At 35.6% G+C, this 15,550-nt stretch overlaps 1 pseudogene; it reads right to left on the reverse strand.

Annotated features, from left to right (window-relative positions):
• Positions 1–3,317: 3,317 nt before the first annotated feature.
• LOC125837702 (uncharacterized) lies at positions 3,318–10,513 on the reverse strand (annotated as a pseudogene).
• Between the last annotated feature and the right edge of the window lie 5,037 nt (positions 10,514–15,550).

Here is a 15,550-nt window from a genome sequence, read left to right on the forward strand (position 1 = left end):
TTTCAGCATTTTTACCCTACTACTACCAGAAAAGTTTATAACTTTTCCAAAATCATTATAAAAAAAGTTATTATTCCAGAAGATTGGGTTATGAGCCCATTAAAGGAAATGGATTATATCCATCCGGAGCAGAAAGTCGCGGTTAAATATAATTACTGGGATTACTTGGACAACTTTAATAAAGCGTTATTATATGAAAATTCCAATAAAAAACATTTTGCTTTAAATATAATAATAGCTAGAAGAAATTTTTATGCATACTAAAACTAATAACTCATTGAATAATAATAGAGTCGGATATATTAAATAAGGATTATCAAGTTAACTAACTAGAAATTAAATAGATTAGTAAGAACTAAAATACATAATACACATATTCGTTATACCTAATACAAAATTTGGAGCTTCGTACTGATAATGTGTTATAAAAAAGTATTAATGCTAAACTAACAAAAAAGATGAATGAGAAATAGTATGTGTAGTATTTTTCTTTTCAGTATTCTTGCTTATCTTTATTATAAGAAGAGGGGTACATTTCTTCTAGTAGCATGGTCAACATGACTTCCGAGGCTTTCAGTGTGAATTTTGCGATTAGTCATTTTAACTTTAAAATTAAGGCCTAAGTTTGACTTTAGTCAACATTCTATGTAAACGAGTTTATATGAGAATTTTGTTTGGGTTTAGGAATGTTGAGTTTGATCTAAAACAACCCTTCATTTGGATACCAAGGTTTCTCGACTAATTCTGAGCCCCTTTGCAGATTTTAGCTTGAATAGAGTTTAGGGATGGGATCCACTCTTATAGAGATGACCTCATATGGAAATTTTGACTGCTACGTTGAGTCCAGAATATCAAATTTGGTAGGATTTCATATCTCGTTCGCGTTCATGGAATTCCATTAGAATTTAGAACGTCCTGTCAGAGATTTGGAAAATTGTCAAACCTGCTAATATGCATCAGCTGGTGCAGGACACTTTTGGCCTTCACGTTCACAAGCCCTTGGCCATGTCCCCGGAGGTCAGGTTACCTAAGGGTCATGATCACAACGCTGCATCCGCATTTTCGTGGTCTCTACCACATTTGCGGGACCTAGATTTCCCTTGGACTCTTTCGTTGGACCCTTGCCGCATTTGCAAGGCCCGTGTTTACAAAGGTCATTTGAGGTTTGTATTTGTTTATAAAGACAAATGTGACTAGCTCTAGATATAGGGGTTCTAATTGTATTTCTCTCTTGTTATAGCTCGTAAATTGGCTATTCAAAGTTCAATTGATTTGTGGAGGGTGTGGCTATGCTGTGATATGATCAGAGTGTGTTGGTGGCCTACTTTTCAAGGTGAAATTAACGTTTTAGTTGTTTTACTGGTTATTTTATTTGAGCTAATTGTTGATTCTTCGCATGTTGTTTTTGTTCACTGATTCGAACCTCGAATTGTGTTCAATTTTGGAACACAAGTTAGGAGCATTGTTTAGGATCTAGTGATGGTGTCAATTTTGGAAATTCGGATGCGGGTCCCAAAATTTCCATTTGACTCTGAAATTGGTCCATTTTGTTTTATGTGTTTTTGGTTTCTAAATGATCGTACTAACATTGTGATCCTATTTTTGATAGCGTGATGATTCATAGGTTGTTTGGAAAGTAAAATCTCTAGCCTTGTGATTTTTAGTGTGTGCGGTCGGCATATAGGTAGGCTTCGACTTCCTTTATCTTTAGATTAAGCTTGAATGCATAAATTCATGATGATTAGAGTGAATTGGGGGTGGGAATCTAAGTATTCACACTTTTATTCTTAGATACCATATTTTAGTGATCGATATTGTTCGGGTTTAGTACTATGCTAGTTGGGGGGTATATGTGTTGTTGCATGTTGATGTGTACTACTTGCATTTTTACTTGTTATTTGGATCATGTTCGGCCTTAGTGTAGGATAGACAAGTGTTTTTTAAGAATCGCGAGCCTTCTAGCTTTGTTTTCATGTCCGACGTCATTTCAGATGGACTAGATCCTTTTATGTTGGAAAAACATGCATCGGTATGGTATTTTGAGCCTTAGCCTATATATTTTTGCAGCTTTGTAAACTTTCTACCTTCTCTCCCTATCTTTGAGGCTCTGATGCATTATCGAAGGTTGTGTTTTTTCTTAGGATTTGAGTGTTTCATGCTTGCGGCCTTTTGTGAATCCTTGTGAGTGGATGTCAATCCATGTGGCTTGGAACCTACTTAAGATCCTCTTCAGATTCCACATGCCCCATATCACTCTTGCTAGCAGGGCGCCTTATGCCCTTAAGAGTGGACTGGCTGGCTAGGCGGCCTTGATATCTGAGATCCTCTTTGGAGTCGACACACCCCAGATCACTCTTGCTAGCTGGGCTATGATTAGACTGGCTGGTTGGGTGGCCTAGATTGATTGTCACTCTTGCTAGGAGGGTTTGGAGTATATGACAGTTACTTGGGTTGAGAGCTCGACTTTTGATTCGTGGTACTCTTCTCTAGTAGACTTAGCTTTTCTGTGTACCTGTTGGGCTTACAGGGGTCCGTTCGGATTTTATTTAAACTTGTGCACGAATGTACCTTACATGTTTATGGGTCCAGTTAGGTTTAGTTTAGGTTTACTTAGATTTAATTTTGGTATGCTCGTGTGCTTTCTTTCATAACTGCTTTGCCATATGTTTGTATGTAGATTCTATCTTTTTCAGATTGCTTTTACCTTTTCACTCAGTCAACCTATGATTCTTACTATGTACCTTTGTTTTGGTACTCATGCTACACTCGACATCTTTTTCATGATGTAGGTCCTAGTATAAGCTACTAGCGTTGATCGTTCATGCCATCTTTTGCAGCTTTTGAGGATTGAAGATGAGGGTGACCACTTGACGTCTTGGATCAATTTATATCCTTTTTTATACATGTAGCTAGTCTTTTGCCTCTGAAAGGGCTTGTTGTGGTCCACTTTTTGGACTTGTATTTGTGTCTATTTCATGTTTTAGGACGGATTCCATTGTATAAATTTTAGCTTGCTTTTGTTTTGTCTTATGTTATTTTTTAGTGTTATTTCTGTTTAGTTCTACTCTCATACACACTACTTTACGTACTAGGTACGGGTTAACTTACCTACTGGCATATAGTAGGTGTTATCATGACTCAAAAAATCGTGTTGTGACACACATCCTCTCCAAAACATTTTTAGGACAGCTAAGAAAACATGGTAATAGAAATAATGAGAATTCAGTAGTAAAATTGTGAACATTCAAAAAATGTCTAATTAACATTTTCCTTAACCAACGTTCTTGGTTTTTCGACTTCTATCAATTGGGATAAAACTAATTCTTTAAACACTTACCTTTTTCTCATAACTTGCGAACAACCTCGTCTAGTTTCCTATCAATATCTGGTGTCCATTGGAGGCGTCGTCTTTTCTTTTATGGTCTTTCTGTAGTTATTTTCGAAAGCATAGAATGATCCTCCTCTTTTTCTGAAGTACCACTACTTTTAATTTGTGCCTCCTCATTAGTACTTCTCTTTCTCTTAGACCCTTTGCGTCATCATTTTCTATTAAAGAATCTATTGCTTGATCTTGATAAGTCTCAGAGCAATTTGCTATACTTTTTCTCTTTTTGTCTTGCAGTTTCTTGGGACAAGATGTGTTTTCCATTGCATAAACTTGATTAGCCTAGTAGTATTGTGATTTTTTATTTCCTTTGTTATTGTAGTAACAGACATGCTTCCATACATCCTTGAGTTTCATTGATGACATGGACAACTTCTTAAAAATGAAGCATACCCCTTGTGTTGTTGCTTCTTTTATTATTTCTATCGTCACCTCCGGAGATATCACTAAACCAAAAATAAAGAAGCAGAATAAATCATTTAATGAGGTATACATAATTGTTGAGAGAACTTAAATATTCATAAATATATACACCACATTTAAAGAAACATATATAAATATAGAATTTGACCAAAATAATAATATATATAGAAACTACAAGTAACATTCATGGGTTAGAAGTTAATTTTTTGATATTATTATTATGATAGATAAAGTTCAATTATGATGTGTGATATTAACACGTTTAAATACACCTTTGAATTATTGAATAGTACACACTAAACCACATAAAATAATTAAGATTTAGAGAAAATGGTCTTACAAATAATAGGTTTCTCTTTGATGAGTTGAGTGGACTTGATGAAATCAAGGAAGTCCATTTCAAGTGTCAACATCCACCATGACCAAGTCGAATTGGTCAATCTGTTCCCGGAGAATGGATAGAGCTATAATTGCTTGTTGGATTGCAGTTACTATAAACAATAATCAAACTCAGAAAATATCACAAAAAGTTTTGTATATTTTGGAATACTTTCATAATAATTAGTGTCATACCTTCCTATTTCTTTATGTTATTAAACGAATAAAGGTAGTATGACATGACTAATAATATTACATTAGAAGTATAGAAAGGGATAATTGATTGATACTTGGTTACTAATATCTTTCAAGTCTTTGATAAATTAATTAATTTAATCTTGTTGCTTAAGAATCAAACTGATTCTTTTCCATTTAATAAACAACTCATCTAGCGTGTTGATAAATTTGAGGATGTATTTTCATAAGGTTTAATATATCGATAATGTTTTACACTTGACGGTAATTTGTTTTTTTTTTATATTTAAACTATAACATGCTCTGTTTCAACATTTAAGCAAATGATAAATTGTTCATGTTAGACAGTTTAAATTAAAAATTTAGAAATAGCTTATGTTCTCAAACATTCATTACATATAATTTAACGACATAAGTTTACTATGTCATATCCATTCGTTATGTTCTCAAGCATCACAAATAAAAAGTTTCAACCATTAATTTATTACAACAACAGCAATCTAACAAATTCATTCAACACTATTGTAATTTATTAATCTATACCTACACTAAGCCATACATGACTGAAACACATGTTAAAATTGACTAAAAGTCATGTGCATCTGATTTGTTTTTGCCAATAAAATAAATTAGTTTTTTTCTTCAAATTTCAACAGTTAGATCTACTCCCAATAAATTTAATTCAAAATATAAATTTCAGTTATCATAAAATAACAAACATCAATTATCAATTTTACATAAATTCACTTCTTAAATATAAACTATAAGTATAAATTTTACTAATAAGATCCAACAAAAATTGGGGAAAAAGCTCAACACATACGAGAGAAAACTAATATATATATATATATATATTAATTTACCTTTAAAAGAATGTTTTCAAGAATTGCTGCTACATTTGATAAAGAAGTTGTATTATGACCAACCAAGAGAATTCTGAGGCCAACATAGGGTGAAGGAATATCTACATTACTAGTTTTCTCACAATCCATCTCTTAGCCTATAAAATTTTTGAGCGAGAGAGAACGAAGAGTTTTGAACTTTTGTTCTCTTTCTTTAATTGACTTATTTTTTTCTACCACCTTATACTAAATGAAGGATCAAATTTGGCCAATTACTTACATAGAGATGGGCAATATCAGTTTTCAAAAACCTACCTTAGTAGCGATTTTTTTAATCCAACTATGGGCTAGCCCATTTTATTTGATAAGAAACCAAACGAACAAAGAAGGCCCAAAGCCTGAGTCCAAATAAAAACAAATTAGGAAAGAAAATGAAGGAGTTGGATAGTTGCGATCATCTTCTCCACAATGTGTCGGTCGCCCAAATTATGATCTTCTTTTCTACAATGTGCCGGTCACTGTGACAATCCAAATGTAGCTTAGTTGCGATAAAGTCTATTGAGCTTCAGGCACTTCCATGCGAGCATTAAAATTCTCACAATGCCAAGGGGCCGACTTTGATGGGTTTGGATGGTTAGGGTGATAAGTGGTAGATTTGCACTTATTTGAGGTTTATTTAACTCAATATTTAGTGTCTTCAATGCCTAATTCTGTCCTATTCTGATGATACATTGATGATCTAAATACATGAAGACAAATGGACAAGTCAAGGAGTGATGTTTGAAAGAATGGCAAAAAATGCAAAACGATGTCCAAACTATACATTATTAATCGCCAAACTAGAAGGGCAGATCACCTAATGAGCACGACCTCGCCAAAAATAATAGTGCATATCACTTGTGTTTATCGAACTAGGTCGAAGAACTCCATTAAAGAGGGCGATGTGCCAAATGAGAAAGGTGGTTTTTCTTAACATCACCGAAAATGATAGTGTAAAAAGAAAGACCGAATGGTCGAAAGGCAAACAAAGGTGGGACTCGATGATTTTCCGATTGTGAAAGGCTGGCTCAAATGAGTTCGATAGCTGAGGTTCAAAAACTTGAAGCTAGAGTATGAAAATGCGAGTTGAGGAGCAAGAGGTGATTTGGCGAACGAGCTTGGTGATCCCAACTAATGTCCCTGAATGGGTCACATATTGGGTTTTGGGCCTAATTTTGGGAAATTATAAATAGTCCAAAGGAGAGAGAAAGTATATATTGAGTGGATTAGTGTCACCCCCCGAGGCTACCCTTGGATGTAAACACGGGACTTAGGATCACGAGTGACCCCAAGCTAACTTTATTGGTATATCATAAGCATACTAAGATAACTAAAATGAGAAAATTATGTACGGAAGCTTAAAACATGACATAAAGTGAAATGATGGGGAATACCTATTCTAAGTCTAAATATATAAAACTGAGTTTAATGACAACTAAAAGATCAAACTCAAACTAAAATTGAATCTAGCTATGTGTGAATAAAAGCCTCTATCTGACTAGAGCTGCTGGGACATGCCCCAACTAACTTCTAGCAAAAACTGAAACTAAAATAAGAATAACTGGATAAAACACATGTCAATCATCCTCGAAGAGTGAGGACTCACCACTGATACTGCTGAACTAGAGATTGGGAACCGATCTATGCGTGATCTAAATGTTGAGGACCTGAACCTACATCACGAGAAAATGTAGCGCAGAGTATGCGTCAGTACTTGAAAGGTACTGAGCATGCAGGATAGGATAAAGCTGAACAACATATATATAACTGAACAAAGCAATAAGAGCAAAGATATAATCTGAACATGATGTAAATATTGAAATATACTGAATAGTGAGCTAACTGGATGCAATGACCAAGTACATGACATGCTAAGACTGAATACTGAACTATAACTCATAACCTGGTCAATTCACTAGAATCTGATTGTGGGAGTTACTGTTAACCGACATAAAACCACGAGAGTTATCAGTGGAGTCCGATGTATGACCCCATCGAGAGGACCCAATATACCTTGCCAGGGGTATAAAGGCATGACTAGCGTAATCACTAAATATGTTGCCCACAAAAGGGACTTATCCTACGAGGGCACATAGTTCTGGGACTATGAGGGTGATTGACCCTTAGTCCACTCGATATTAAGCTTACTCTTAACTGATTATGTAAATAACACATTATCACTGAATTTCTGAAATACTAAATAGCTCAAAATACCGACATGTTAATGGAAAATGCAACATTAATATACTGATAATGAAACATTCTTAACTGGGGTATGTATGTCTGAATAAACTGACCTAGCAAGTGTAATTCATGAAGTAAACGAATCTACACAACTAGGGTTCTGAGTTACATGCAAGAACTAAGCAATAATTCCTCAAAAACATGATAATCTGATTTGGATTAGTCTAACAGCTGAATCACAACATAAATATGAACTTCTAGAAACCCTAGGTCTAAATATGATATAGAGAATCAAGAATCTGACTGAATTCTAGGGACCTAGTGGATGAAAGGAACCCACTAGTGTAATTCCACATACCTGGTGACAAATTTCACGGAGAAATCTTTCGATTTCGGGGCTGGAACCGGAGAAAACCTTGCTGCATTCTTGGAGAGGGTTGGTCAAATTTTTCTCCTTCTTTTCGTTTAACTTGGATGAATTTTGGAGAATGAGTTGACTAGGGTAATTTCTAATTAAGTTACTAGGCTAAAACAACATAGTTTAAGGGTTAAATGACGTAGTTTAGGTGTCCAACGCATAGGGAAATGACCAAAACGACCCTGACTTAAAAGCTATCGGGGCCAACCGACGGACATGGTCCCACTTACGGTTCGTCCTGGTCAGTCGTCGACTGGCTTTAGAGGCTGGGATCTGGGGAGTCTGAACCATGAACATGGTCCACATACCGTAGTCCCACCTACGGTCCATAGGTCCTGGCGTGGTTTTGGACTTAGTTGAATTTTCCTGGGGTTCTGGAAAGTTTGAACCATGGACCTGGTCCACGGACCTTGGTCCCACCTACGGTCCATAGGTCCTGGTGTGGGTCAAGACTTGGCTAAAAAATTCTGGGATTCTAGGAAGGGAGCTGTAGGTGGCCAACCGCATACCCAACCTACGATCCATAGGTCACCCTACTGTCCGTAGGTAATGCCGTTGGTGGCACCTGCAACTTCTGATTTTTCTCCAATCTGGTCTTTCTAGCATACGGGGTGTTACAATTAGAGTTATGAATAGGAAAAATACTTTTAGATTTTAGTAAAAGAACATTTTACCTTTGTGAAGCACACTTTCTAACTTTTGGAGATTTTCAACTTTTGTGCTTGAAATTGACAAATTGAAGTTGAATCCAAAGGGGTTTACTTGTAATTTCTTAATTTCATGTTATACATGCCTGCTTTCATGTTAGATATAATCTCTTTACTTTTGTGATGGGTTGCTAAAACCCCAAGATCTAGGGGGTGCAATTATGGGGTTGGGTATTGATTTAATGTAGTGGATATTGTGATATGCTCTGTTTTGTTGTTATTTATACGTGAATTTGGTCTAATTATAATGGCGTTAATTTATGGGTTAAGAATGCAAACTTAATTTCTACTTCCAATCTCTAGTCGATACTCGAAAGAAATTGATTGGAGTGGGTAATTAGTCCAATACTAACAATTTAGGTTTGATGTCTATAACTTGCTTGAAAATAGAAGTTAGGAGTTGGATCTATTTGTCATATTTCTACATCGAAGGAGAGAATAGAGCAAGGCATTGGGTTTTTTTAGATTGGCAATTAGTTGAGACCGAAAGGAAATTTTATGCATAGATGCTTTGAGATCGAAAGATGATTAGCGTCAATAAAGATGAATTAGCCTATTCATGAATGTTCATCACAATTACCCCTATATGACATTGATTTCCAATCTCCACACTCCTAGATAGTCCTAATTCCTAATGTTATCCTAGGCCCGCCAACTTTCTTCATTGACGAAGAGATCTTTTTGAGGTTTGTCGTCTGGTTCCCCAAGATCTCCTTTTCGATCTAGAATTTAGCTCTAAGTGCTTGCAATACAGAACAACTAAGGTCAAGTTACTAACACTTGAATAATCAAGTAGTAGACTTAAGAGAATTAGATATAAATTAATTCTAAAGTCCTTGACAGTGGCGCCAAAAACTTGGTTCTCCCAATTACACACGGAAGTGTATGTGGTCGCGCAAGTAATATAGTTCATTTTAGAACCAAGTTGTCAAACCCAAGGGACTTATGATCAATTTATATTAACTATATTTATTCCACAATTTAAAGAAAGTATTTTCAAGAGATTCTGATTTTTTACTACTAATGCGAACAATTAAATTATTTAAAGTAACTAACAACGACGACTTCAATTTTGATGATTTGAAAAATTAAGGGAAAATTCTAGGGCTGCAACTTGCATAGGGGTTCATGTATCACATCTCATGTAATGAATTAACTAAGGTTATCAAATTACTGATTTACAAGGTTAATTTTTATCATGATCTCCTGACATCTAATCGCCTACTCCAATTGACTGTCTAACTACATCGTTGAGTGAGGATTGACAGACTCAATTGGCAAGCATTTCTATTTCATCTTATTTCATAACCAAGCTCGGTGTTCATCCGGGTGTCAATCTTGAACACGAATATGAACAAGTGATATGTAAGAGAGATCGAACTCTTTGTATTATTTGATCTATCTACCTCTTCATTTGTCGAGTTCAAGAATAGACAATATGTTTATTTCTATGGTGGCCAATCATGAAATACTAAAACAAGAATACAAAAGTAATTTAAGTGATAACTAACATTAATTCAAAAACAATTGATGTTCAACAATTACCCAGAGCTACAACCCCAGAACAAAGGCTTTTAGCCACTCATAATATTCAACGAATCAAAACAATTATTTTCATACAATTTGAAATTAAATAAAGAGTAGAGAATTGAAACCTAAGACGAATTGTTTATCCTTTATCTTACATACACAAAAGAAGTCGAACCCTACAAAAATAGCCCTAAGGTCCTATTTATAGATTTTAGGAAAATAATTTCCAATTCTAACCCAAGTAGGAATCCTAATTCAATTAAACTTCACCTGGAAAGTCAGATGGAAGTTGGGGTAGTTCATGTGGTTTGCGCTTGGAATGGCCTCCAAGTGACACAAGGCTGGATCCCTGCGCCACCACTGTGCCAAAAAAAGTCCCAATCGATCTTAGGTTGGTGCCCTGCACCGCCATCGTGCTTGGTGTGCTGGGGCGCTACGTCAGGCCTTCTCCTCATGCGATTTTGTTGTCCCTGTTTTCTTTGCTCCTATTATACGCCTACATCTCTTTTAGGAACCCTGAAAATAGCTAATCATGTATGTTAGTGTGCAATCATCTTAATTCTAAGTCAAAATATATCAATTAGAATAGTGAATGTTCTTAAAACTCAAGTTAAATTCCGGTAATTCGTAGTAATTAAGAATATAAATATGCCCAAGATTAGGCTCCATTGTGAGGTCTAATGGGGCAACAAAAAAAAAGAGCTAGACATGGGGGCATCTATAGCAGGTCCCATTCCAGGTAGAGAGACTTCTATGATTGTCCCAGGACACAGTTTCAGTAGTGCCAGTCCAGTCACCTTGTTCATGCCTCATTACAGGTTTTAGAGTGTGACCTATATAATTGGAGTGAGGTAGGCTTTAGTCAGAGTCATGGGTCCTAGTCTTGTGTTTCAGGTCATAGCGACCATTCTTCTGGAAGTCGATCAGCTCTGGGTTGCTTTAAGTGTGAGGGGGCTTGACGACTAGTCCAACGATTGTCCCATGCGTAGGCAGAATTCTCCCACTCCACACGAATCTCCACCAACATCACTGATAATACTCAAATCACCCTCCAAAACCAATTAAAAGAATGAGCGATCATAGTTGGTAAAAACCCTAACAAAGAGTCGGGATCAAATCTCATAGAGAATAGTATATCATACAGAATTCTTTATCGAGAGATATGGACTTTTAATTAGCTCATTTGGAATAGTAAGAACAATAGGGTGGATGGTACCACCAACTTAATATAAAGCTTTTGTTATCAATTATAGCAATTAAACTAAAGTTCGAACGAAATCAAGAGTTAACAAGCAATCTAGGGGTGCGGGGATTGGATATTAATGTCACATAGGGGTGATTGTGTTGCTCTATAGTGATGTATATACATGAATATGCTAAGTCATTGTAACACCCCAGAAATTTTTTTGAACTAAGACTCAAACCGGTCATCGTAGTGAGTGAGATTTTACCGAGGAATTGAAAATTTCTTAAGTGTTAAGTTCACTAGATGTAGCACCTTGAGTTAGAAAAAGAACTAAATTGGAAATAACAAAATCTGAAATTTTGAAAGTTATGCTTAAGTATGAGTTTTGGGTTGACTTCAAATGACCATAACTCCTAGATCAGGATAAGTTAGGTGTGATACCAGATACCGTAGGAAATACCTATTAATTATCTTTCCAACGTCGCTGAGTTTTCTAAGTTTTGAGGTCGGATGAGTGAGATATGGCTTTTTGAAGTTAGGCTGTCCAGTTAAGGAAAGTTAACTGGATTTGAGAGGGGTATTTTGGTCTTTTTCTTACCCAATCAGATTTAATTCATTTTTAGTAATATTTTAAGGGTCTAATCCTATTACGTTAAGTTTTATAATCCTAGTTTATGCCTAGGGTTTTAGTTGAGAGTTCAAGAAGAGAAAAGAAGAAGAGAGAAGAGGAGAAAAGAGAAAGGATCCAAGCGTTCGTCGAAATTCTTGAGAGTTGTTGCAGATTGTCTCCATAGGTTTGATCCCTAAGAGGTATGTAAGCTTCCATAGTGTTGGGTTAATTCACCCACACACCAATCATGTTATTTTCAGAGAAATTTCATTCTTGAAGTTGAAAGATTAGAGTTCTTGAAGTTCTTTCTAAATCTTATTGTGTTGGGTTTCTGATGATTTCTTGAGATCAAAGTGAGTGTTTTAAGGGATTTATTGAGTATATTAGAGTGTACTTATGTTAAGTAATCAATTCTAAGTGATTGGGGAAGAAACCATTCGATTTTAGGCGAAATAGGGTGAGAAAACAAGCAAAGAGTTTCGTCAAGTTTTTCTGGGTTGGGGCCTGGCGTGATGCGCCAGCTAGAGCACCCCAAACCCTCCTCTGAAGTTTAGGGCTGGCGCCCCACGCCACCCATAGCGCCAGGGTCGTCTGCCCCCTCCAGTTTGTCGTCGGTTGCCTTGCTTAAGTTCGTTTAAAGTGCACCTTCACTCCTTTTTTATTCTAACTACTCTAAGCTACTTCTAAACACCAAAAATCATTCATAACATGATCATAACCTTGAATTTATAATTCAAATTCAAGGTAGAGCTAAGAGTTAAGTTTTGATAATTCTTTCGAACATTCTAAGAAAGTCTCTTTGAGTCCTTTTGTGGAATCTTCTACAACTTCTAGTAACTTGTTTCAAGACTCGAGCAAGTGAGTATGAGGATGAGGAGAATGTATTCATGAGTCTTCCTTGTCATCATGAGATATTTATTATCATGAACTATAACTATTTAATTCATAATTCACATTCAAGAGAGAGTTAAGAGTAGAGTTCAAGAAAGCCTTTGAGTTCAATTGTGAATCCTTTGAGATCAACTATCGATTTGAACTAAATTTTGAGAAAGTAAGTATGAGAATGAGAAGAGATGTATCATGAGTTCCATAATATTATGTAGACCTACGAGTCAAGTCGTTCATGCCCATAAATTCTGTATGAACTCCATAAGTTGAGTATCTATGAGAGGAGTAATATCTCCATGTCCTAAGTCTTAAGTATTGAGTTTCTAACCCATTTGAGATTATAATCCTAATCATGGGACTATTACCTATTACCCATGAAATTCATGAGTTGAGTTGTTCATGCCCATAATTCCGCATGAACATTATAAGTTAAAATATCTTGAGATGAGAAGTATCTTTGAATCCTTGAGTTGAGTAGTTCATGCTCATTAATTCCGCATGAACCCTCTGAGTTGAGCATTCTTGAAGTGAGTAGTATTATTGAAGTTCTTGAGTTCCAAGTATTGAGTTCTATCTACGGTTATTGAAAACCTTGCATTGAGTCATTCATGTCCCTAATTCCATATTTTAAGAAGTCTTTTACAAATGTTTTAACTTTGTTTTACGACTTAAGCTTTGAAGTTAAGTAAAGAGTAAGAGTAAAGTCTTTTATAAACGTTTTGACTTCGTTTTAAGGCTAAAGTTTCAAGTAAAGCAAAGAGTAAGAGTTGAGTTCATTTCTCAAAAGTTATTAGGGAACTATGTATTCCCAAAGAAATTTATAAATGTTTTCATATTTGAGCAAAGAAAAGGGAACATCGATTCCAAAAGAGCCTTTGGGCTAAGATTTGAGCAATTATCTCAAACTAAAGAAAGAGGTGTTTAAAGCACATAAGAGCTAAAGTATATTTTGGGAGTAGTATTGAGCACCAAATTGGGGATGCGAGTTCATATTAACTCAGATCTCCATAAGAACCATGTGGCCAACATGGGATTTAACGGGTCATAGTTTTTAGATGATCACGTAAGTTAAGCTAGTGGATCCACTAAGTTAAGTTAAGGTCCTATACTGATGGCAAGGTATAGGATGGTCCTTGGCAGCGTGAGGTAAATTGTTGTATCATCACTATAGCTCTTAAGTGAAGGTTGTCGGTTAGAGAAACTCCCACAGAAGTTATTGTATTATTATATACACAGTTATTTGTATTTTTACATACATTTCAGAGTTATGTTGTATCCTTGCATACACACAGAGTTGACAACATGTTTTTAAAACAGTTTGTTTCTTTATATTGCACTTGTTTTAAATTGCTTTATATTGAAATAAGTTAAGTCATATTGAGTTGAGTATCCAGAGTTGAGTACCCAGAGTCGAATATCATACCTTTGAGTTGAGTATCTAAGTTTGAGTAGTTCTGAGTATCTTATCCTTGAGTACTTCTGAGTTGAGTAAGTTTGAGTACTTCTAAGTATCCTTGAGTATTCCTTGAGTTGCGTAAGTTTGAGAAGAGGTAAGTATGTTTCTTTTTATCAAGTTTCAAGCTTATGTTTATGTTTTAGAATTCCCCTTACATGCTCGTAAATTCGACGTATTGAGCCATTTGGCCTGCATCTTCTCATGATGCAGACACATGTATTCAGGATCATCAACACGAGCTTCGTTGATACATCCGAGAGTTCGAGTTAGCTATGGTGAGCCTCCTTATTTCTGGAGGATTTCATTTACCTTTAAATTATATCAGTTGTTAGGATGTCTTGGGTCTTGTCCCGACTTCCATCTTTATCAGTTAGAGGCTTCATAGATAGTTAGTATAGTTGAGAAGTCTGTATCATTTATTTTATTAAATGTTTTAAACACTTAAGTTGCCTATTTTATAGCGAGTTGAATATTATTTTTATATTCAGAGTTTTCATTTGAGTTAAAGTTTTGTATTTCCGTTTCATAAATTTTTATTCAGTTTTTAAGCTTTGTATGCTTGAATCAGTTTTCCGCTTGTAGTCAGCCAGGATGAGGGTTCGCTTGGGGACCAGCAATGGTTCTCGAGTGCCAGCCACGTCCAGGGTGTAGGCTCGGGTCGTGAAAGTCATCTTCAATGACGTTAATCATCTTTCGATCTCAAAGCATCTATGCCTAGAATCACTTTTGGTCTTATCTAAATGTAAATTCTAAACAACACAATACCTTACTCTATCCTCTCTTTCAAGAATAGGGCAAATATATCTAACCCTTAACCTCTCTTTCAAGCAATCCATAGACAAAACAACTTAAATTGCTAGTATAGAACTAACCACCCACTCCAATTAATCTATTTCGAGCATCAATCGGAGATCGGGAGTAGAACTTAAGTTTGCAACCTTAACCCTTAAGTTAAACTCATAGTAATTAGGCCAAAATCATGTATGAACAGTGATCTTGGGCATATTTATTTGCCTAGGAGACAAATTACACCCTTAATTTGAGTCAGATATTTCATTTTTATTAACCAATATGATTAATGATTGTAGGTTGTCAAAGAAGAAGAAAAGGTACAAGGAAATGGAAGCACGAGAATGAGGAATGGATTTGATCGCTAAAGCGCAAAGGATAAAGACTAAGAGGAGAAAAAAGAAGATCAAAAGTGAAGAGATTGTATAAGAATAACCTCTCCACAACACATATAAGGAATTAATTATGTTTTCCAGAAGATGACATCGAGGCAGAAGACTCCATATCCTCTTTGTGTTGC

The sequence above is a fragment of the Solanum verrucosum genome, unplaced genomic scaffold (assembly GCF_900185275.1).
Source record: "Solanum verrucosum unplaced genomic scaffold, falcon-dt-bn FXZP01000133.1, whole genome shotgun sequence".
NCBI classification, from domain to species: domain Eukaryota; kingdom Viridiplantae; phylum Streptophyta; class Magnoliopsida; order Solanales; family Solanaceae; genus Solanum; species Solanum verrucosum.